We start from the raw sequence: 23,048 nt of genomic DNA, 5'->3' as shown, positions 1-23,048 counted from the left end.
TTCAAATCCTGGCTGCTCCACATCCAGTCCTGCTGTCTGTTTATAGGGCTGGCAAAACAGTGGAACATGGCCTAAGTAGCAGAGCCTTGACACCCATGTGGGAGACCTGGATGGAGCTCTGGGCTCCTAGCTTTAGCCTGGCCATATTGTAGCCATTTAGGGAATGGATCAACAGGCAGAAGGTCTCTCTCTCACTCTCTCTCTGTCTCTCTCTGTCTCTGACTTTCACATAAATAAATCTTTGAAAAAAGTCTAGGGTTGCTACGGCTTCGAGGGAAGGTGTGTGGGAGGGTTAAAAGGTGGAGCACAGCAGACTTTCAGGGCAATGAACTCCTCAGTGTGATACTACTGTGGCACCTGTACAACATTGCACATTTGTCTAAACTCACAGAACATGCGACACCAACAGCAAGCGCTCATATGAAATGAAGTCTAGTGAATAATAATGGATCAACTCTGGCTAATTAATTATAACAAATGTATCACATCAGTAAAAATGTTAATAAGAGGAAACTGGGAGGCAGGTAGGAATGGAAAGGGGATTTATAAAAACACTCCTTTCAGATGGGACAGAAGTCTAACAGACGACCAAGTTCCCCACCATTCTCTCCTACCTTCCACATGTCCCCTTCCCTCTGTTGCTTGCCTTGTCTCTGTTGGCACTTCCTGTGTGCAAGTCTCAAATCCAAATCAATACGACAAAGCTAATACTCTGTGCAATCCCTCTTCTGAACCCTAAACTCCTCTAAAACAGGATACTAGTTAAAGAAAAAGGATAGAGATTTGCATAACTGGAAACAACAGGAAAGTAGGTGTTTTACAGGTGGGGATGCTAAGTGCCTACTTGACCTTTTTTCTAGCTTGGTAAAACACCTAAAAAGCAAAGGAGGTGTATATTACATTTGGGAATTGTTGATCTTTAAAATGTTGGTGAGTTCTAAGTATCTGGACAATTTAATTATGTGGAACACCTCATTTCCTGACGATGCAGGATGAAGAAGGCATTACTCCAGTTTGCTGACTTAAGCAATACGACAAAGCTAATATTATTATCATAGCACAAAAGAGATTGGAATTTGGAACAAAGAATGAAGCTACTTTTCAACAAAGACCTAAGGCAGAACAGCGATAAAATGCAATCTGAAACTCTCCCACTGATGGAGGGCTGAAGGCCTAGAGAGCAAAGAATCTGAGCTCTGTGTAAGACGGCAGGGCTGCGATCCCATATAAGTGCCAGTTCCTGTCCTGGTTGCTCCACTTCCCATCCAGCTCACTGCCCATAGCCTGGGAAAGCAGTAGAGGACATCCCAAAGCCTTGGGACCCTGCACCTGCATGCGAGATCGCTCCTGGCTTCAGATCAACTCAGGCCTGGCCATTGCTGCCACTTGGCAAGTGAATCAGTGGGTAGAAGATCTTTCTCTTTGTCTCTCCTTCTCTCTATAAATCTGCCTTTCCAATAAAAACAAAATAAATATTTTTTAAAAGAACGAAGTGCCAAACAACTTTTCAGAAAGAATCGAGCAGAAATTGACCATTCTGCTGATAGAGATCACAGAAATATGTCTCTGGAGTATTTTTTTTTAATATGGTTGTTTTAGGCAGAAATTCACATTTTCAACATCTGAAGATTTGGAAACTCTAACCTACTTTCCTTGCATGTTAGTCACCTAATGGAGCTGAGCAGAGACTGTCCCTTTTTATATGGGACAGAAGCCAAGCAGGTAACCAGGTTCCCCACCATTCTCTCCTACCTTCCACATGTCCTCTTCCCTCTGTTGCTTGCCTTGTCTCTGTAGGCACTTCCTGTGTGCAAGTCCCAAATTCAAAAAAGGTTAGTGAGGAAAAGTGTCTCGGAAATAGCTGCCTGAATAGATTAGAAAGTGGTCTGGTGGATTGGATATATAAGACATTTTGGAGAAAAGCTTCCATTTGACCAAAAATTGAGCCAATGACAGGGTGTCTGTGCTTCAAGAACAATCTTTAAGTCAGCAAAATATTAGTCATCCAGCAAATCCTCCCTGAGGGCCTATGAGTACCAGGTACTTTCTGGGAGCACACCAGTGAGTACCACAGGTAGCTTCCTCCCTTACCTACTCGTGGAGATGGCTAGTCAATGGGAACCCAGACCAGACCCATGGAGCAGGGCATGCTCTCACTGGTACTACAAAAGGAGTTAAGTAATGCTACCACTGAGAATCCAGTGAGAGTGACAGCAAAGGTGACAGGGAAGCTGAGACCTGGTTAGTAGAAAGGGTCTTCTAGACAAAGAATGGGAGCTGGAAGCCACTGAACAAAGGGAATAATGTGTGCAAAGGCACTGCACTGAGAGGGTAGAATATTCCAGAAAGTAGAAGAAGAAACAGGATGTTTAGGGAAGTGGTGTTACATGATGTTGAAGAGTTGGTAGAATTAGTCCACTACAATCAGAGAAACCTACTCAACCTGGAGAGGAAGCTGCACAGGGGATTTAAGCACAGGAACGGGATGATTCAATGTACAGGTCTAAGGGACCTGACAGAGGTTCCCCAGGGAAAGACAGGGTAGAGCAACAAAGCAAGCTCCCAGGGAAGCCAGGGAGGTACGGAAGACATCAATGGAGCAGTTGGTGTGTCCACTCACACACCGTCCAGAGTGCTGGACAGCAGCTCCTCCTTCCTAAAGTCAGCCACAGTACCCTCTCCGGTGTCCTGCATTCGTCACTACCCTGGCTGCTCCTGATGAGGTGTAGCTTTCCTCCCTACAGGGATGTTGGGGGCGAGACTCTTCTCCTACCTCCCCTGCACATGCACATCCCTTCACCCCACAAATATGCGTCCACACGGGTTGATTTCAAATGGCCAGGCACTTAGCTGCAAAGGAGCAGGCAGAGGAGCTTGCCCAGCCAGAATAAAAACCGCTGGCAGTTAGATAAAGCAGGGTTAGTTGGTAGTGTGCTGCTCCAGACTAGAGGAGTTTTAATATGATTTGGGACACAACTGGGAGCCTTTATGGGCAAGCAAAGGGGAGAGTGATGTGATCTAAGCGACACTAGAGGAAGATGATTCTCGATGATGTGTGTCCAATAGACAGGAGAGAACCCCCAAGGCAGGGGGAAGGGAAGCTAATTGGGAGGTAGGAGTCCAGATGTGCGGCAATCATAGCTCAGGCCACAGCTGTGGGAAGGAGAAGGAAGACAGCAGAAATGACAGGACTGAATGTTCAATGCAAAGTGCCTCTGGGTGTGTTAGGTGTGGGAGACACATGGGTGAAGCAAACAGGACCCTGAGAATGTGTTAAGCAGTGATACTGGAACTAACATGGGGCAGTGAGATGGGAGGAGCAACGGCAGAGGCAGGGGCCGATGAAGCACGGATGCTGGCAGGATGGCCGAGGGGAGCAGTCAGTAGCCCACACAGCCTGGTCACTATGCAAGCCATCCCTGCCACCTTGTATGGCCAACTTTCTCCCAGGCGTGACTGGTTTCTATTCTTGTGTTGCTTATGATGCCGTGCTGTGATGTGACTGCCTGTCTATGCCTGCTGTCAATCTAGGTGTCCCTGAAGACAGGGGTCCTCTATCTCTCCCAGCTATATCCAAGACTTGATGAGCACAGGACCTGGCCCTTTTCAAGTACCCTGCATGCTTTGGTGAATGGCTAAATGAATGAACGAGAACTTTCCAGAAACGTGCCGTTGAGCCTAATCACCCCAAAGCTTGGCCACGCTTGCACAGTTGTGGCAGCTGCAGTGTCCCCTGAACACTTGTGGTGATCAGGTTGCAGCTGAGAGCCTCATGAAGTCCCCTGTTACAGCCTTTGACAGGTGGCCCTGGAAGTAGGGCTGAGATTGGCAGATGGAGACTGGAGGAGTTAAGATAGCACCAGAGGGATTTAAGATCAAATTACAGGATTGTTTAAACACCTTAGGGTTACAAATGGGCTTTCACCCTTAAAATCCCATCTGCAAATATGTAGCCTTAAACTGTCTAAATAGCCCTCTTAATGATGTTAAATCCCAGGGTTGGTAGCAGCCTAGCAAAGGCTTTGCATATTCTCATTTGTGTTAACAGTGAAATGAGAAACCAGGAAAAGATGCAAAAACAACCTTTCCCTACCACTTGCTACTCCATCAACCAACATCAACTACATTTGTTAAACTTCCTAGATATGAGCAGCATTCACTCAGCTATTACCATGAGGCAAGCATGGAGTTTTATCTACATGATGGCACTTAATTTGTCCAACAAGAATACAAGACCGGTGTTGGCACTCCCATTCTGGAGATCAATCTGAGGTTTAGGAAAGTTAAATGATTGGTGTGAGATATTGTGAAACCATCTTCTTGTCATGCAACTTTCTGACAATAAGAGAGAAAAGCCTGGGAAAGACTGAGAGAGAGGCAGGGCTGCCAGGAGAGCAGGGAGCTGTCTGTGAACAAGCACTAATGGAAGTCATTGGAGGAGCCCAGTCCCCGCAGGGAATATGTGTAAAGGGAGCCAGAGTGCTCAAGATGGAACATTAGAGTTGGACCCTGGGGAACCCTGAGAAACAGCCGTGGGGTCAAATGACCTTTCCAAGGGACATCCACACGAAACTCACAAGAGTCCCCCAGTAGCCTAACACACTGATAAGCAGGGCCTCCAGCTTCTGCCTGCCCACCTCCCTTCTCTGGGAACGTCCTCCTGATGAATGAACACTTGGAAGTAGCTTGTCTCTGAAAAGAGCTTAGACCTCGGAGTTTGTCATGAATAGGTTCAAATCCTAGCTCCTGTTCTTGTTGGCACTGGATTTGTGGAGGATCCTCAGCTTTTCTGAACCTCATTCCATCACCCCATCATGAGTTTAATGAACCTACTTGCCCAGATTTTGCTTTGGTAAGAGGACTTCTGCTGACATGTAAATGGCAGGCCAGATCACAGCAACTGCTCCCAATCAAGAACTTTTAGAAACGCCTAAATAAAGTGTGATATGTGTTTTTAAAACATGGTTGTCCTGGCAGTGAAGTCCATAACTGGAGGCCAAAAATAACGAGACAGCAGAGTCTCAGGGAGTAAGCTGAGTGCCGAGTAACAAATTATACGAAAACTGTGTTTAAATGATAAATGTCCGGTATTCGTAGTTTCTGAGAGTCGGGAATTTCCAAGCTGCTTAACAGGTTGTAGTCAAAATATTGACATGACACTACCTTCTGAAAGTGCTTTACTCACTCACTTTACTCGTGGAGAAAGTCTCAAGCCCGGGCCATTCACACACCTCCACAGGGCTGATGGAGTGTCTCGTGGTTGTAGCTGGCTTTCCCTGAGGTGCATGATCCAAGGACAGCCCAGAAAAGGACACAGGCCTTTTAGAAGGTAATGGTAAAAGTTACACAACTTGACTTTCACCATTCGCCACTCAGTGTGACCAGCTCACACTCAAGGGGAAGGGAGTTAGTGTCCGCATTTTGAAAAGAGATATCTTGGAGAAGGTGTGAACATAATTTAAAAGTGGTTCAGCTAACATTTGCTCCAAGTGCAAGGACAATCATGGTGGCCTGGATCCACGTCCACAGGAGAACAAAGACAAAGCCAGAGACTCTAAATGAAGCAACATTACAAGGGGCGACAGTCTCAGTGAGAGAATCTGCCTCCTGGAGAGACATTCACCTGCCCGAACTTTACTTTGAGTTTTTGGACCCAAATTTATACAATCTCAGCGGTCTAAAAGCCCAAATGAAAACATCTAGTGGGAAGGAATATCATGTCCTCAAATACGTATTACTAAAATCTCAGGAAATACGAGATGAAAACTACACATTGTTAAAAACATGAGGAAACAAGCCTACATGAACACAAGGCAGCAAAACCATGAGAAAAAACGGGCAAATTCCAGATGAACCATGATTAAACTGACAGCTAACTTGTAAACATCAACACTAGGAATCAGGCAATACGTGTGAACCTGTTTATCTCAGATTTCATTTAATTGGAGCTTGGAGTAAGTTTGGTAGTAGAAGTCTAAATATGTGGCTTCCAAAAAGACAACAAAATCCAAAGAATGATACAAAAGAGCAAGACTGCATTTCTCTTTGGACATAACAATGACAAGGTATGGTTTCATGCATGCCCAGGGATCTGTCTTAGAAATTTTCCATTACTCAAAACCAGTCAAGGCAACCATGGTGAAGCCAAGGAAGGCAGGGAAGTGGATCTAATCTCAGTAAGTGACTTTCCACTCAATGGCTGCAGACATTTAACTGATGGTTTCAAATTATTTTGCAAATTCAAAAGAGATACAGGTATTTACTGGGGAGAGCTATATTAAAGGTGAGAGGGTCCTGGGAGACAATACAGCTCACACTTCTAATTTAAAGGCCAGGAAACTGATGTCCCAAAAGGAGAAGCTATTTGCTTAGAGTTAGATGCGCCAGGACAATAAACCACACCTCCTCTATGTCACAATGGAGATTCCCTGCTTCTCTTTGCCCCGTAAGATATAGGAGAGAAAGTACTGAGGGGAGAGCAATTGCTCAGCCACTAAAGTGGCAATTGCAGGAATCTCTGCCCCTCTTTGTCTTCAAGTTCTGGCAGCCCAGACATGGGAGAGCCAAGTACAAGTACCTGGAATTACTCTTGGCTGAGAAACCTTGGTGAGCCAGGACTGTGATCACAATCACCTGTCTACCTAGGACTCTGCAGGATTGAGGGAATTCTTTCATTTGCATTAGTTTGGATGGTTCATTACCTAAATGAGTGTTACACAGTGCATTCAGCCTTTACAACCAATCTAATGGTGATGTTTTCTCCCCATCCGGCCCAGTGAGGAGCAGGACATTGCTGGAAACTTTCGCACAAGGGGAATTAGAAAGTGTTGAAGCAAAGATGACCTTCTCTTTATTTTGTTCCACATCTTCCCTTATGCAGATTCGAAACACAGCAGAGAAGGACATAACACATATGCTTGTGTTATTCACTCTGGAGTGTGTGTTGAGCACCTTATAGGGTAAAATAACCTAATGCACTCCATGCACCCCAGTGTCACCCTCCTAGCCTGGTTCTGGGCATCTCTTTAGAGAGCAGGGTTCAGGCAACCGGAGGCCTGATAACGGGTTGCTTGATGCACAAGGTCCTCTCAGTGGAATTAATCAGTCTCCCACATTGCTTCTGGAATCTCTTCTAGGGCACAATTCCTTGCCTCACCTCAGGCTGCCTTCTGCCTAACTAGACAACTGGTTCACTTTGTAAACATTGACCCAGATCTAAGCTTCTTAACATTTCTATTTGCTGGGGACCAACATGCACAGATGCCATGGAAACTGAACAAGCAAAGAGGCCATTGAGGATGGGAATTTTCTCAGCATCAACTTTCCTTACAAGTGTAGATTCCCTGGCAGGAGGTGTCTGGCCATAACAGCTTGTAGGAATCTGGCACATAGTCAGAGGAAAACCTGTGCTCAGGGGGACTCTATGATTATCCAAGGAGAAGGTGTTGTGCAGTGACAACAAAACACCTGGCGTGAGGGGCTGGTCAGGGCTTGAAGCCGTTTCAAGGCACTCTGAAACTGTTCTTCCCCATTCTTCTCTTCTCTCTCTCTCTCTCTCTCTCTCCCTCTCTCCCTCTCTCTCTTCTCCTAGAAATAGGTCAGAGCTTGATTTTCATTCTGGCATAAATTTGGGTGACTTTATAAAATGCTCAGAAGAATAATTGGAATAGACTTTTTGGAGGGAAACTGTTACTATAAGTGAAAACTCAGAAACTAATTGCATATTTGCAGATTCATCCCTAAGACACAATCAGATTCTCACAGGAGTACAGGAGCAAGAATGCTCATCACAGTACTGTTTATATGAGTACTGGCATTCCACAGTTCTCTGGGTGGGGTCAGCCACCATCTCGCCCACCATATGTGGGCCAGGTGTTTCTATGCACTGGTTTAAGAAGCTGAATACAAGGTTAATTGAGGAGATAAAGGGCCTTTAAAAGATACAATATTTGGGTCATGCACCATGGTCTAGTGGCTAAAGTCCTTGCCTTGCATGTGCTGGGATCCCATATGGGCACTGGTTCTAATCCTGGCGGCTCCACTTCCCATCCAGCTCCCTGCTTGTGGCCTGGAAAAGCAGTCGAGGAAAGCCCATAGCCTTGGGACCCTACATCCGTGTGGGAAACCTGGAAGAGTGTCCTGGCTCTTGGCTTCGGTTTGGTGTAGCACTGGCCATTGCGCTCACTTGGGGAGTGAATCATCGGACAGAAGATCTGTCGCTCCTCCTCTCTGTATATCTGCCTTTCCAATAAAAATAAAATAAATCTTTAAAAGAGATACAGTATTCAAAGCTCTGTATTTCTTTGAGTGTGAAATACCTACAGGCCTGTTTGGTGAATGTGGTTCCAATGGAAATGAATTCTAGTGTAAAGGAGAATGTATTGCCCAGACTCCACAATAAGATTTAATTACTATAGGAAACCAGTGGTTCCAAACATAGAGCCCTGGCTAATGCCAGCACAGGTTTGCCTGGAATTGGGGAGTTTCCTAGAATATGGGGCTTTCAGTGCTAAATCTGAAAGTTCAAGCCAACAGGGATATTTGGTCATTCCACCCTTTACTAGGAAGGCGCAGGCTTTCAGGGATGGACAGTGTTTGAAGCTTTCAGGGGTGGACAAAGTTTGAGAATTGATAGTGTGGGACTTGACCAGCTTGATCCTTTATGCATTTGGCTTTGATCAAATTTGCTATGAAGTCCTGGTTGAGCAGAGTGGCAACACATTTTCCTTCTCACCCTCCAGGGATGGTATTAGCAATGAAGACCATCTATTTTGAAGTGCATTCATGGCATTTTGGCTGTACCAGCTTTGTACCGTCAGAGTTTCAGGGAAAAAAAGTGATAATTGGTACAACAATAGGGCAAAGTGCCAGACCAAAGCACATCGCAGTGGAGCTGTCAGACTCGAGGCAGCACTGCTGTGGTTCAGCTGGCCTGGACAGTGAGCAATAGGTGAAAATGATCCACAGACACCTGTAAACACTCCAGGGGATTCTAGCAAAAATCCAATGAGAAGGATTCTGAAAATGATGGGAAGTAGACCCCTAAAGATACTGAAGTTGGAGCGCTATTATTGCTTGTGAACTAATTGAGATACACCCATGTCACATTTCCAAGTAACAAATTGAAAGAAACAGACCCTAGGAAATTTATTAGACATATTATGGCATTTAAAATACTTTACAATGAATATATAAATGGATACACAGCAACGCATTGCTTAAGGACAGGCTATGTTCTGAGAAATTCATTGTTAGGTAATTTTGCTGTGTGAACATTAGAAGTACACTTCAACAAAACTAAACAAGGCTATTATATACCTAGGATACATGGCATAACCTATAGCTTGTGGGCTACAAATCAATGTAGCATGCTTCTGTACTGAGTGTTGAATGCAATTATTATACACTTGTAGTTATTTGTGAATCTCCACATAGAAAACTACGGGAAATTTTCAGTTCCATTATAATCTTACAGTCTTATAATCTTATATATATATGATCTAGTTTTAAAAGATTTATTTTATTTTTATTGGAAAGTCAGATATATAGACAGGAGGAGAAACAGGAAGATCTTCCATCCACGGATTCACTCCCCAAGTGGCTACAATGGCCAGGGCTGCGTCGATCCAAAGCCATGAGCCAGGAACCTCTTCTGAGTCTCCCACATGGGTGCAGGGTCCCAAGTCTTTAGGTCATCCTCAACTGCTTTCCCAGGCCACAAGCAGGGTGCTGGGGCTGCCAGAATTAGAACAAGTGTCCATATGGGATCCTGGTGGTGCATGCAAGGCGAGGACTTTAGCCACTAAGCTAACACGCCGGGCCCACAATGTTATACATATGAATCATTGTTGACTTAAATATCATTAAATAGTGCATCACTGTATTGATAAATAGGTGACAGAGAAACAAACATCTACAATATTATCAAGCAAGATAAAATCAATATGTAACATATGGTCCCATTTTATTATAGGACATCTATGTTTTTAACCTAGATGCACATATAGAGATAACCAAAAGTCCCCAAAATAACTATTTGACTCCACACGGTAGAATTGGAATTATATTTTCATATCTCTTGATTTTATTTTTCCAAAAAGGTGCGCACGTACACAAACACACACACACACAAACACACACAGAGTTATTGCCACATGCTAAATAACTGCAATCCCCCAGCACCATTTTATCAAAAAGGCATCATTGCTATAATTTTAATATGTGTTCATATTTAACACTTTATTAAAGAGACAATCACCTTTAGGCCTGACCTAAGAATTACACATTTTAAGACATTAGATATAAAGCATATATATAAGTACTCATGAGCATCTGGTTTCAGAAATTGGGGGAGAAAGAAGCTGGAATTCCTTTTTGAAGTTTTGTTGGCCTTGCTTTCTTTTGTGCTCACAAACGTCAGAGTAAGTGGCTTGGTTGCCTAGATGAAGGCACATCCTACCTTGCATGGCATTCAGCGGGGGGCCTAATAAGACAGCCCAGTGGCAGGTGCTCTGGGAAATGTTTGCCTAAGCAGAATATGGATATCACAGATAGAGGCCCATGCCAGTTCTCTGCTTGCAAAGAATGGGTACAAGGCAGGTCCTCAACATGCTTGTTTCATCTGATAAGCATCATCCACAAGTATCAGATACCTTGAGCACTTTGGCATGCTCCCATGCTAAGCACGTTAATGCCCATCACCTTTGATTTGTCTCAGTGCAGTGGAGAAGTGGGTATGGCCCCATCTTAAAGACAAGGAAACAGAGACTGTGAGTGGTTTTATAACTTACCGATCACTCTGTGTCCCAACTAGCATTATGCAGTGGCATTTGCTTTCCTAGCCCTGCTGGCCCTTTGTCTTCCTAGCCTGCAGAGGTAACCAGAGGATAGTCAAGTAGCCGTTCTGGAAAAGCGCACCGACTGGCATGCGCTGTGTCCTACAATGCTTGTGCTTTGTTCACAGCTGGCTCAGGCAGTGGAAATGAATGAGCACAAAAGCGCCTTTGCTGATCGTCTGCGCATGCCCTTACCGTTGATGAGCAGAATTCAGCGAGCTAAAGGATTACGTACTTAGCAGCTGCTCATCCAGACCTCTTTGGTCTGGATAATGGGTAGGAAATCAAGCTCTTGCTGGGAGTTTCTAGTTCAATCAAGTCAGAAAATTACATGAATCTCAATTTTAAAAATACATGTATTTTGCCACATGATTGAAGGACTACTTTGGGCTTGCATTTTTACCAGCTAACCTCTATTTCTCCATCCCTCAACTAGCATAGGGAAAAAACTCACAGGGATGTAATTGGATTCAAATCGCTGAGAAAGGAATACCTGCTTTTGGCATTTGGTCCATTAGAAGGTAACAAAGACAGACTGACCGCACCCAAGGAATATACAATGAATTTTAGTACAAACTTGTGCTCATGAAATTCTTTTTAAAATGCGATACTGTTTACGGAAACTACAAATGAGAATACATTAAAAGCAAAACTTTGCTCCCCCTCCTAAAAAAAAATAGGTGTAAAAAGAAGGGATGGAGGAAGAGGGAGGGAGAGGGGGGGAGGGGGGAGAGGGAGGGAGAGGGGGTAGGGGGGAGAGGGAGGGAGAGGAGGGGAGAGGGGGGAGAGGGAGGGAGAGGGAGGGAGAGGGAGGGAGAGGGAGGTGAGGAAAGGCACCTCTCAGAGCTGTGGATCACTTCTCCGTTTCAAAGAGACTCAGTTACATGAACAGGCAGTTTATCTACAAGCACAAAGGAAGGTAGAAAGGGAATATGACACGGAAGAGAAAACCACTCAAGAAACTTAAATTCATTACCAATAAACACAATCAAATTGTTGAAAAGCTTGAGTTTTCAGGTCAAAACTTTTGAGAAATCCTCCTTTAGCTTGTCTAGGGGAAGACTGCACCCAAGGGCTGGACTCAATGGTTTGGAACACATACAGGTCTACATCTTGGCAGTTACCTCCCCGCCACCTATTTTTTCTTCAGGGAGTGGGGCTGCGTTACTGAAGGTAACTCACATATGGACTTGAGTTTCTCATGGATCCTAAAACTGCAAAATTGCCTCTAGACATTTAGCTTTCTGAATCTGCTTAAATCTCACCTGTACTTGCTTATGTCTGCATCTCCTATCTTGTCTTGCTCTCTCTCTCTCTCTTTTCTGTGTTTGATTTTTAAATTAAAACTTATCTATTGGGAAGACAATCAGGACTGCCCGTGCCCTGACTCAAATCTCCAAGGCTCTCAAAGTTATAAGAAGCGTAGGTCTCTGTAATGAGCTAATACAGCCCCAAAGCACAAGGGAGGCAGTGGGACCTGCAGGAGTCACCAGGCTTGTCCACCGTCAAAGAATGATTCCCTGCTAAATAAAAGTCAGCCTGGACTGGGCAAAATGACAGGTCTGTGAAGTCAAACAGACCATGGAGGAATCCCACCTCTACCCCTTGCCCTGTGGCCTCAGGCATTAGCACATAACCACAGTCTCTATAAAGTCATCTGTGAAACAGGGATCATAAAACATGCAGTACAGGGTGTGCAGACTAAATGAAAGCTACAAAAATGCCTGTCCTGGGGTAGACTTTCAGTCAACCTCAGTTCCACTTGCTTTTTAAATGAGACACCAAAACACATGCAATAGCTTCAAATTAATACAGACACATTTCCCAGATCATTTTTGTGCTACCTGTAAATGAGGCAAGATTTCTATTCTTAACTGGTTTCTGTCATTCTTTCCACTGTCTCAAAAATCATCTATCTTCCAATAATTCTCTGGGAAAAAGGAAATTCCACCAATGGCAGGTTGTAGGGTTCTTACACTTTCGTTTTGGTGCCATGGGGAGATGGCAGGAGCTTCCCTGACAGGGCCCTGTGTTCCCTGGGAGTACCTGACAAGCCAGAGGAGGGGTCACCTGGGGTACAATCAGATTCATACCGTCATCACCAAAAAGCAGACTGAGCATTTGCTGTGACATCGGGAAAGTTACTGCATCCCTAAACTGATATGAACTTGAAATTTGGCTTGATCTTTGAAATGAGAAAGAAGAAATAAAAGACATTGGTAATTATCACCCTGCAAACATCACTTCTGAACAAAATACTAATAATATATATTAATATATACACACATATCTCTAAGTAGCAGGAGCGTGATGATATCAGGAACAATAAATGACTTGGTCTTCAAAGAAACAAATCATTCCTACACAATAGCTTTTGTGACAGAGTTATGAATAGATGAAGGGGAAATGCAAGAGTTGTAATAGATCTTCTGTGGGTAAAGATTTGATATGGTCTGGGAAATTTTACTTGAAAAATTAGCTACAACATCACAAAGAAAACTGATAAACTGTGAAGTATCTGGTTGTAGGGTGGGACAGTGATGGCTATTGAGAATGGTCGTAACACCTTCATCAATAATCTGGAAAAGGGAGTGAATCTGTCTGTCTGTTCATGAAAATGAAAGGTTATCCAACACCAGGGCACTGTGTTTACCAAAGACAGAGGCAAAAGGATTCCCCCAGAAACAGGGAACATTGGACAGATGCAAGAGTCAACTGAGAAGAGCCATGTTTTAAGGTCTATACTGATTTACTTCTTATAGTGAATTGAGGGAGAACTTGATACTATTACAGTCTTGGAGAAAAAGCTAATAGGAAGGAATCAGAAATACATTGGCAGAAACTGCTGTTTGCAGGGGCCCAACACATGCCAAGGTCTGTGCTTGGACTTCACACATCAGGTAGGTGGTCAGAAGAGACTCCAAGATGTTAGGAATGCCAGAATAAGGGGGCATCGTGCCACCTGCAATGCTAGCATCCCACATAGGTGCTCTGCTCCTAATTTAATTCACTGCTACTGGCTGGGGAAAAGCAGCAAGAGATGACCCAAGTGTTTGGGTCCCTGCCATGCACATGGGAGACCTAGATGAAACTCCTGAAAACAAAAACAAAAACACCAGAATCCAGAATAAGAAAGGAACTAAAAAATGTTCATAATCCAACTATTTCTTAGTAGGTAGAATTGAGCTTATATTTCACACTCTAGACTTACAGGAGCTTCAGTTGCACAGCAAACAGTTAACTGTGTGTGGAAGACGCATGTGTCTACAAATAACTTACACAGAAGTGACTTCACTCAACCTCAGTGATGAATACGGAAGAAATAAAGCAAGGTTTAAAAGGAATATGGAGCATAGCTCAGGGACAATGATGGAAGATATTCTTACAGCAGAGTCCACAACCACCTTTGATCACTAGACTGGCAAATCACATCACAGAAGGTGAAGGTATTTGATTATTTACTGAAGTCCTATAGGAGTTTGATTATTTGCCAAAGTCTTATAGGAGTTTAAAACCAAACCAAAGTTGTATACCTTGGAGATCATAAGAAAACAGGAAGGAGCAGAGCTAACCCAGCTTTTTCACTGACCATGCCAAAACAACAAAAGTCAACAAGAGTCACCCAGGATATGGGTTGCTTCATCTGTAAAGTAAGGCTAGTTCAGGATTCTCAAGCTGACTTTCCCTTGGGGTCCAGATAGATTAAGTCACTATGTGAAGTTTCTGCAGGTGGCAATGGGTCATGTGGGAACTGGAGAGAGCTCACACCAGCTGCGTGCAAAGCTAGGAAACATGCACTGACCAACAAACCACCTTTCTTGTTGGCATGATCAGCATTCCACTCTGTGGTTGTATTTCTAAGAAGGAGGGAGAAAGAGGAAACTGGAATAGGGGTGGGTGGCAGAACCAGGAATAATGGATAAATAGACATATCCAGTTTCCACAGCTCAGGGAGGAATCTTAGAATCCAAGTTCAGTTTTTTCCAAAGAACTTAGAGTTGTCAACTGGGAACATCAGAGATCTGCAGTCACTGCAGAATTTCTATGCCAGTGCTGTCCAATACAAATATAACATGAGTCACAAATATAATTTAAAATTTAAATCACTTTTAAAAAGTGAAACAAACCAAATGAAAGTGATTTCATACTCTATTTTATTCCTTCTATTATACAAAATTTTATTTCAAGTGTAATCAATATAAATATACCAATGAGATACTTTATTCTTTTTTTTTTGTCCTGAGCCAAAAGTTGTAATATATTTTTCCCATTAAGCATAAAACTATTTGAACTAGCCACATTCAAATTATTTTATAGCCACACATAGCTAACAGCTATAATATTGAATGCTGTAATTCTAGACTAATAAAAAGAAGGGAAGGCAATCCAGAAACTAACAGAAACATGAACAATTTAGAAGCTAAGTGTGTGACAGAAGTACCGGGATATATGTCAACTGGGACAGCAGAGCCTACTCTGGAGAGAGGACTCCTCTGCCATCTACCGGTTCAATCTACAAAGGTTGCAATGACTGTGGCAAGGCTGGGACCAAAGCCAGGAACCCAGAACACAATGCAGGCTCCCCTGTGTGGCAGGAATCCAATGATTCAGCACCATCCACTGCCTCCCTGAGTTTGCAGAGACAGGAAATCAGAACCAGGAGCCAGAGTTGGGAATTAAACCAGGCACTCCAGTGTGGTATGTGGGCAGTAAAAGAGCTAGGATAAACATCTGCTCCCCCTTCTATTCACTTTTTAAAAATGATTTTTAAATTCACACACAGAAAGACATACTCTTTGTAGTATACTGTTTCAATGATCTTGACAAACACCAACTCACTAGATGCTCATGCAGTTGAAGATACAGCTCGAGATGCAGCAAAGCTTCACAACACCAAAACAATCCTTCGTGTTGCTAGCTCACAGTCATACTCTCCCACAACTCCCAGCTCCTAGCAACTACTTAACTGTCCAAGCCACAGCCTTGCCACATTCAAACGCCATCTAAGTGGAGTCAGGCAGCACTTTGGGGTCTATCTACCTCCCTTTAGCAAAATGTCTTTGGTGATGCATCCACACTGTGGGGTCTAGCGTTTGTTTGTTCACTTGCATTGTGGAGTAGTGGTCTATTGTATGAATATAACACAATTTGTTCAGGGGCATTTCATTCCTTTTTAGCCTTTTTCAAGGAAAGTGTTCACTTATTCATTTATGAATCATGCTTCTGGCTTCTTACCTAAGAACTTTTGCATAGCAGGAAGTCACACAAATTTTCTTTTTACAATCTTTATAGAGATTGGTCTATGTCAGTTTCGGGTTGGGTATTTACTGAAGCTGTGAGATAGGGATCATGACTTTGGCTTTCCAGTAGATGTTTTTATTCTGTTTTGCTCTTTTGCACATGGAGATAAACCAAGACTTATCAAAAAAGACTCCTTTCCATTAATTATCTTTGCCCCTTTGAAGAAAATAAATTGCCTCACATGTGGGAGTCTGTTTTCATATTCCATCTATCTGCATGTCCATTCTTTCACCAATAGCAATAACTCACTGTCTGGATTATGGTAGCTTTGTACTAAGCCTTGAAATTAGTGGGTGTGAGCCTGTGACTTTGTTATTTTACTAGATTGCTTTTTGGGCATGTTAGTTCCTTTTCTATTTCAAGTAACTGTTAGATTATCAGTCTCAGCACAGCTTCTTCTGAGCTTTTCTCGGAGTTTCAACCTGAGGAGCCCTGCCACGTGAAGAACATTTCATGTATGAATACAATGTTTTCTCCATGGCACTGGGATTTCTATGATTTTTTTTTAATCAGTATTTTATGCTTCAAGTTCCAGAGCTTACTGATGTTCAAATATCAGGTTCTAATTTTTATGGTTTTTATATAAAATACATATTTTTAAAAATTAACCATGTTTTTTGAAACTTATTAGTTCTGGAATCCTGATTTTGTCCTTCTCATGTCACTATCCTAAGTACTGAGACTGGACACTTTAGAAATATTTATTTGGCTCATGAGCCTAGTGGCAGAAGCTCAAATAGCGTAGTGCTGACTCTCGGGAAGCCAGAGTCCCGTCACAACACAGCAGACAAGTGGAAGGGGAATTGGCTGCCCAAAGGAAGTCCCTACGCAACTGAGGAAGCAAGAGATGGGGGAAGGGCTAACTAGCCCTTTTCATAACAACCCACTCACAGACAGAATTAATCTGTCCATGATGGTGGAGTCTGTGACACCATTACCTTCCATTGAGCCTTACCTCTGAGGTACCACCACCTTAACACTGGGGAGGAAACCTCCAACACACGAGCCTTTGGAAGACAAACCATATCCAAATGCTAGGCAACTTCTTCCATAGATTCTTCGGGATTTTATACACAGACAATTGTCATCTGTGAAGAGATTATTTTTTCTCCTCTTTCTCAATCTCTGTGCTTTTTATTTCTTTTCACTGCCTTAGCCTTGGCTAGGACACCTAGTGAAGTGAGCAGAAATGGGAACAGATGATACTCCTGCCTTATTCTCAATGTTAGGAGGAAAGCATGTAGTTTTTGAATGTGATGTACTCTGTAGGATCCTAGCAGGCGTCTTTTATGTTGCTAAGAATTTCCTGAATACCTCTACTTTTCCGAAAATGTGACTTCATAAGCGAATGGCTGAATTTTTAAAAAATCATTCTTTCATTCATTTTGAGAATTAACTGAATTTTTACTTTAGGTATCTTCTAGAAGATACAAAAGTGACAAAGTAGGGTCTGGAGCAGTGGCCTAGTGGCTAAATCCTTGCCTTACAGCCTCCTGGATCACATATGGGTGCCAGTTCTAATCCTGGCTGCTACATTTCCCATCCCACTCCCTGCTTGTGGCCTGGGAAAGCAGTCGAGAATGGTCCAAGGCCTTGGGATCCTGCACCCACATGGAAGACCCAGAAGAAGCTCCTGACTCCTGGCTTTGGATCAATGGCTCAGCTTCAGCCATTGTAGCCACATGTGGAGTGGACCGGTGTCTCTATTTCTCTCTCTTTAAATCTGCCTTTCCAATACAAAATAAATAATTTTTAAGGTAACAAAGTATAAATTGATTCCACATCACGGTTAACAATTTTTTGAAAATTTAAAGTTTTTGTCTGATACCATATTCTTCTTGCCTGAAAGTATTTACTGTAGGGCAGAGAGGCTGGCAATAATTGCTCTGTTCTTCATCAATAGAATATTCACTTCTCTTTCATTTTAAAAACTTCTTTCCAGGTGCGAAAGTCTGGGGTGATATTTGTTTGTTTGTTTGTTTGTTTGTTTGTTAGTCACTCTAGTGTCTTTGGCTTTTGGAGCTTCCAATGAGTCATCTCCCGTAATTCTAATTTTTGTCCTCATCTATGTAAAAATGTTCAAGTTGCCTTCTAAATTTTCCTTTTTTCCCCTTTAGGTTTTGTGTAATTTAGACAGGGTATGGTTCAGGGTGTGTGTGCAGGGACGGTATTTCTCTTGTTTGGTCTTCTCTGAACATCAGAAATCTATGATTTGCTTACTGTCAACAATTTTGGAGATTTCCTAGCTTTTACTTATTCTTTTCTTGCTTGTCTTTCTGGGATTCTAAGTACACATATACCAAATCATTGCATATTTTCCCATAGCTCTTCTTAAATGTTCCTTTCTTTATGCTTTTCACCCCAGTGGCTTTACTCTTTCAGGTTTCAATTTTGGTCATCTCTATTGGCATATTTTCAAGTTCATTAATCTTTTTTCCCAGTTGTGTTGGGTCTCCGGATGATTTTACTGAAGGCTTACTTCATTAACTTGTCATTCCAAGCATTTCCATGTGACTTTTCCTTATACTTGGTTTTATGTCTTGCCTTTAAGTCTGAGTAGAACCATACCTGAGTCTGGTTCTGTTGTTTGGCTTGTCTCTTATTGTGTGTTATTTTTACTTGCTTTTTCACCTGCTTCTTTTATTATTATTATTATTTTGCTGAAAGCTAGACATCTAAGGTAAAACACTAAAACACAACAGACTAAGCAGACTGAGATAGTTTTATGTCTATAAATGAGTACCTTTCCCATGGTAGGCCTTTCATATGAAGTTTGAGTCAATCAAATGAAGAGTTTGGCTGTGTTTAGGGTTTATTATTATTGTGGGTTGCTACTGCATACCAGAGGCTTCAAATTCTTGTAGTGATAACTGAGCTTATCATGGGGACTGGATCGACACAAGGCTTTTGTCAATGCTGTCTAGATGATGCTCACAGGTGGTCCCCTTCAATAGCCTTGCAATTCTCCCAGCAAAACTCCACCACCCCCTGACACTCGTTAGCCTGGTGATGGTGACAAGGGTAGTCTCTGTTGGTTAGACAATACCTCAAACCTCGATTGTGACTGTATCTCTTCATCTTAAGGGTTTTCCCAATGTGTCTATTGCATCTTTAAGTTTACAGGGTTTTCTTGTATTCCCCAGTTGCAATGGATTTTTCCCTGGTGCCTAAGTAGATGATAGTGTTTGATTTCCTTCCTACCATAGTGTCACACTTGTGTTCCATGGGGAAGTTAGGGGAATACTGTCATGGAGAAGAGAAGCGGTCTTCTCCCACAGCCTGAATATTTAGTGCACTCCCTTATATGGCCCCAGCGGATCTATATTCTCTGCAGTACTAAGCTGCACTTAGTCTATTCCAGTTTGTTAACAATCGTAGCTAGACTATTCTTACCAGTTCATCAGAACTGGGGGTTCATCTGCCCCAAAGAAATGAGAATACATTTCCACCTCACCTTGTTTTACAGGCACCTGTCATTCCTCAGCGCTCTGATGATGTGGTAAATAAAAGCTGCAGATTTGCTATTTATCTGTATGTGTGTGTGCGCGCGCGTGCGCACTATTGATGTTTCCTCAAGAGTGAGAAGGATGCTCTGCTCTACGCATCTCCAAATGGAACAAAGAGTCTACTTGCTTTTGATGCGATCACCATAAAACCCTTTGAGACCGGATCCCATTTCGTCCTTGCATATGCTCTTTCTTTTGACAACATTTCCAGGGATTTGGAATTAAAGGTCCTGGTGGAGAAGAGAAAAATCCACTCCCCTTGACAGTGAAAGGATACTACTTTCCACACCGATTTGCATCTTTTGGTATTTTCCATTGAGTCCTTTTGGATACTTTCCCATTATTCTCCTTATTAAGTCAATAAGCCTCCAGAAATTCTCTTATGTTGAGAGAGGTTGTGAATTACATCATTATAAATTTATTTACCCTTGATAACACTTCACAGACGCTTCTCCAAACCACATTTCTCCTTTCAAAAGTATGCAGCCAACAGTCTATTCTGTTATTTCACAAAAGAAATCATTCAATTAGTAGTGTGTCAGATGAAAGGAACACTTTGAATTGTGGCACCCTTCCGAACATATGAAAAACAAAGTCTGCACCTGTCATAACGATGGGATGAGGCATGAATATTCCATACATTTCTGATTAATAAAATCCATGCAAAAATATCAGTCAGATCAGAAGAGTCAGGATTGATTAAAGCACGTTTAGCTTATCTGTATTGTTCTGGTATCACACAGATTAGAATAGAAGCTAGTGTGATAGTGTGAGAACAAAAGACTTGTCAAGCTGACAGTATTTTAAACACAGAAACAAATGGAATCTGGCAAACCAATTTTGATTAACTGAACCCGACTCTACCTTGGAAAACATAATGGTATTTTTATGATTTTAATATGGTTATCACACAGTCCTTCTATTCTGAGATATCTAGACACACCATCTTCAGGTAGCGGGAAATAACATCTTCCATTTGAGAGGAGCATGCCTTGCAGTGCGCCAGCCACATTCAGGAAACCACAGGGCAAACTTGTTTCTGGTGTGATTAAAAGCTCACTTGAAAGGACCTCTTTGCATGTGGAACTTTTCTGGGCAAAGGATAGAAGCCTTCTTTGTCTTCAAAGAGCTTCAAAGAACATACAGGGAAAAAAGCCTGCGCAAACTGGGGAATCAGATGTGTGCGGTAAGAAAAGTATTAACATTTTATATGCTCAAACCCCATACTCTTCCCCCAGATAAGATTCATTCAGGTAGAAAAGGAAGAACAAATCCCAACTGACTTCTTCCATTGTTCTTGTGCTAGGGAGACCAAACGCTCTGTAATGCTAGGGTGATCATGGCTGGTGATTAGCGGGGCAGAAGTGGGCACCGCCCCAGAGGAAGGTCTCTTCATCCTGACCTTGCAGAGTACTGTCGTGGTTTAGTTTCCTCAGTATGAAAAGAAGGCCTTATGGAGGCAGCTTCCATTTCCTCCCTTTTACTGTTGTATTGCCCACCAGAGGGATTAAACCTCAAACACCCTGAGAAGCAGGGAGGGAAACTGTGCACACATGAGCAGGCACCTGCTTCTTTATTTGCTCTCTCCTGAAATTCAGCCCCACTTGCTTCCTTCAACCCATTCCTTGGGGACTTGGCAGCCTCCCTCCCTCCAATGATTCACATCAGCATTTCTGATAGAAACACCTGTGATTCCTCCTGCCCTGGATAGCAGAGGGTGAAATGGTGAGCTGCTTCACCAGGGCTGTGTGCTGTCTGTTTTAAAAAACACCATCTCTGCCAAAAGCCATTAATGCTTTCAATAAAGACAATTCTTTGTTTTTGAGAAGATAATAGCTCTGGGGGCAACACAAATTTCAAAATCCACAATTTGTTCCATTCAAAACGAATTAGCAATCAAAGGAACACATGGATTTTTTCCAGGTTTCCACAGTATCAGTATCATATCAGCTTTTCCAAATCTAGTCAAGCTGAAATATTCTCACTTGACACTGCCTTGGATTTTAAGTTAATTCAATCCCGTCCTGTTTGTTGATTTGTTTTTCATTATATTTAAAGATTTACTTATTTTTATTAGAAAGGTAGATTTACAAAGAGAAGGACTGATAGAGAGATCTTCTATCTGCTGGTTCACTCCCCAAATGTCTGTAACAGCTGGAACTGAGCCCATCTGAAGCCAAAAACTTCTTGGTCTCCCATGCCGGTGGAGTCCCAAGGCAATAGGCCACCTGCCACTGCTTTCCCAGGCCATAAAGAGGGATCTGGATAGGAAGTAGAGCAGCTGGGACATGAACCGGCACCCATATTGGATGCTGACACTTGCAGATGGAGGATTAGCCAACCCCTGATTTGTTTTTCTTAATATCCACAGTGTTCATAAACAAACCAAAGAAAGAAACGCATGGTGATACAGTATTTACAACCATGGGGTCAGCCTTTCTCCTTCAAAGTTTGTTGACCTCTTCCCTATTTGAAATGACAGCAAAATTCCACACTGATGAGTCCACTGGCAGAAAATTAGGAAAAGAACTATTTTAGGGTGAAATGTACCTTGAATTCTATAGACAAGAAATCTATTTTTTAAAGAATTTCTGGAGGTGTACTTTGATTGCATTGTACCCAGAATCACAGTATCCTAAACACATGAAAAGATGCTGTAAGGTTTCTGGTCTGGTGTGTAAGGAGTTTGGAAGACACCACTCCACTTTAACAAGAAGCAAAAAGCTGCAAGCAAGCACTGACACATTGAATGTAATTCTTAGATCCCTAAGAGAAGTGAGGACAAGCTACAGGCCCCCTGAACTGGAAAACAGATGGGAAATACAGAGAACCACAACTTATTGGAGTTGAAACGTCATAGAAACCAGTAAACCTACACTGCAATTCATCAGTTACTGAAGCCTTAAACGTGACAAGCTTGAGAGTTCAAAGCTTCAGACGTTTCAGTCACTTTTAGTCTTTATGCCGCTATGAGCTTTATCTTTTGGCTCTCTACCAGGTTATCAGAGTAAAAGAAAGAGAAAAATGCTGAATGCTTTCCAGTAAAAGAAGACTAAAAGAACCACCTTGAAATATGCCAGAGAGTACTGTTCTTAACAAGGCAGGTCTTCTAGAGGAACTCATCAGTGCCCCAGCTGCTGGGGTTGTGACCCAAGCGGAATAGACTTAAGTCAAGGCAAATACAGATCCTTGTGGCCCACCTGAATGGCAATCAGCAGGCCGACTCAGCAGTACACAGGAGTTCACATTGCTGGGGCCAGGCTCCTTACAGATTGAGACCTATCATAAGGTGAATGAAGACTTGGTTCCACCCACATTCACCACCACATGACAAGCAGCCTATTCAAAGACACATGTTTCACCCAATACATTGTACCTATCACAAAAAAACGACAAGGTGTACTAA

The sequence above is a fragment of the Ochotona princeps genome, chromosome 23 (assembly GCF_030435755.1).
Source record: "Ochotona princeps isolate mOchPri1 chromosome 23, mOchPri1.hap1, whole genome shotgun sequence".
Classification (NCBI taxonomy): domain Eukaryota; kingdom Metazoa; phylum Chordata; class Mammalia; order Lagomorpha; family Ochotonidae; genus Ochotona; species Ochotona princeps.
This window is presented reverse-complemented; position numbering follows the sequence as displayed.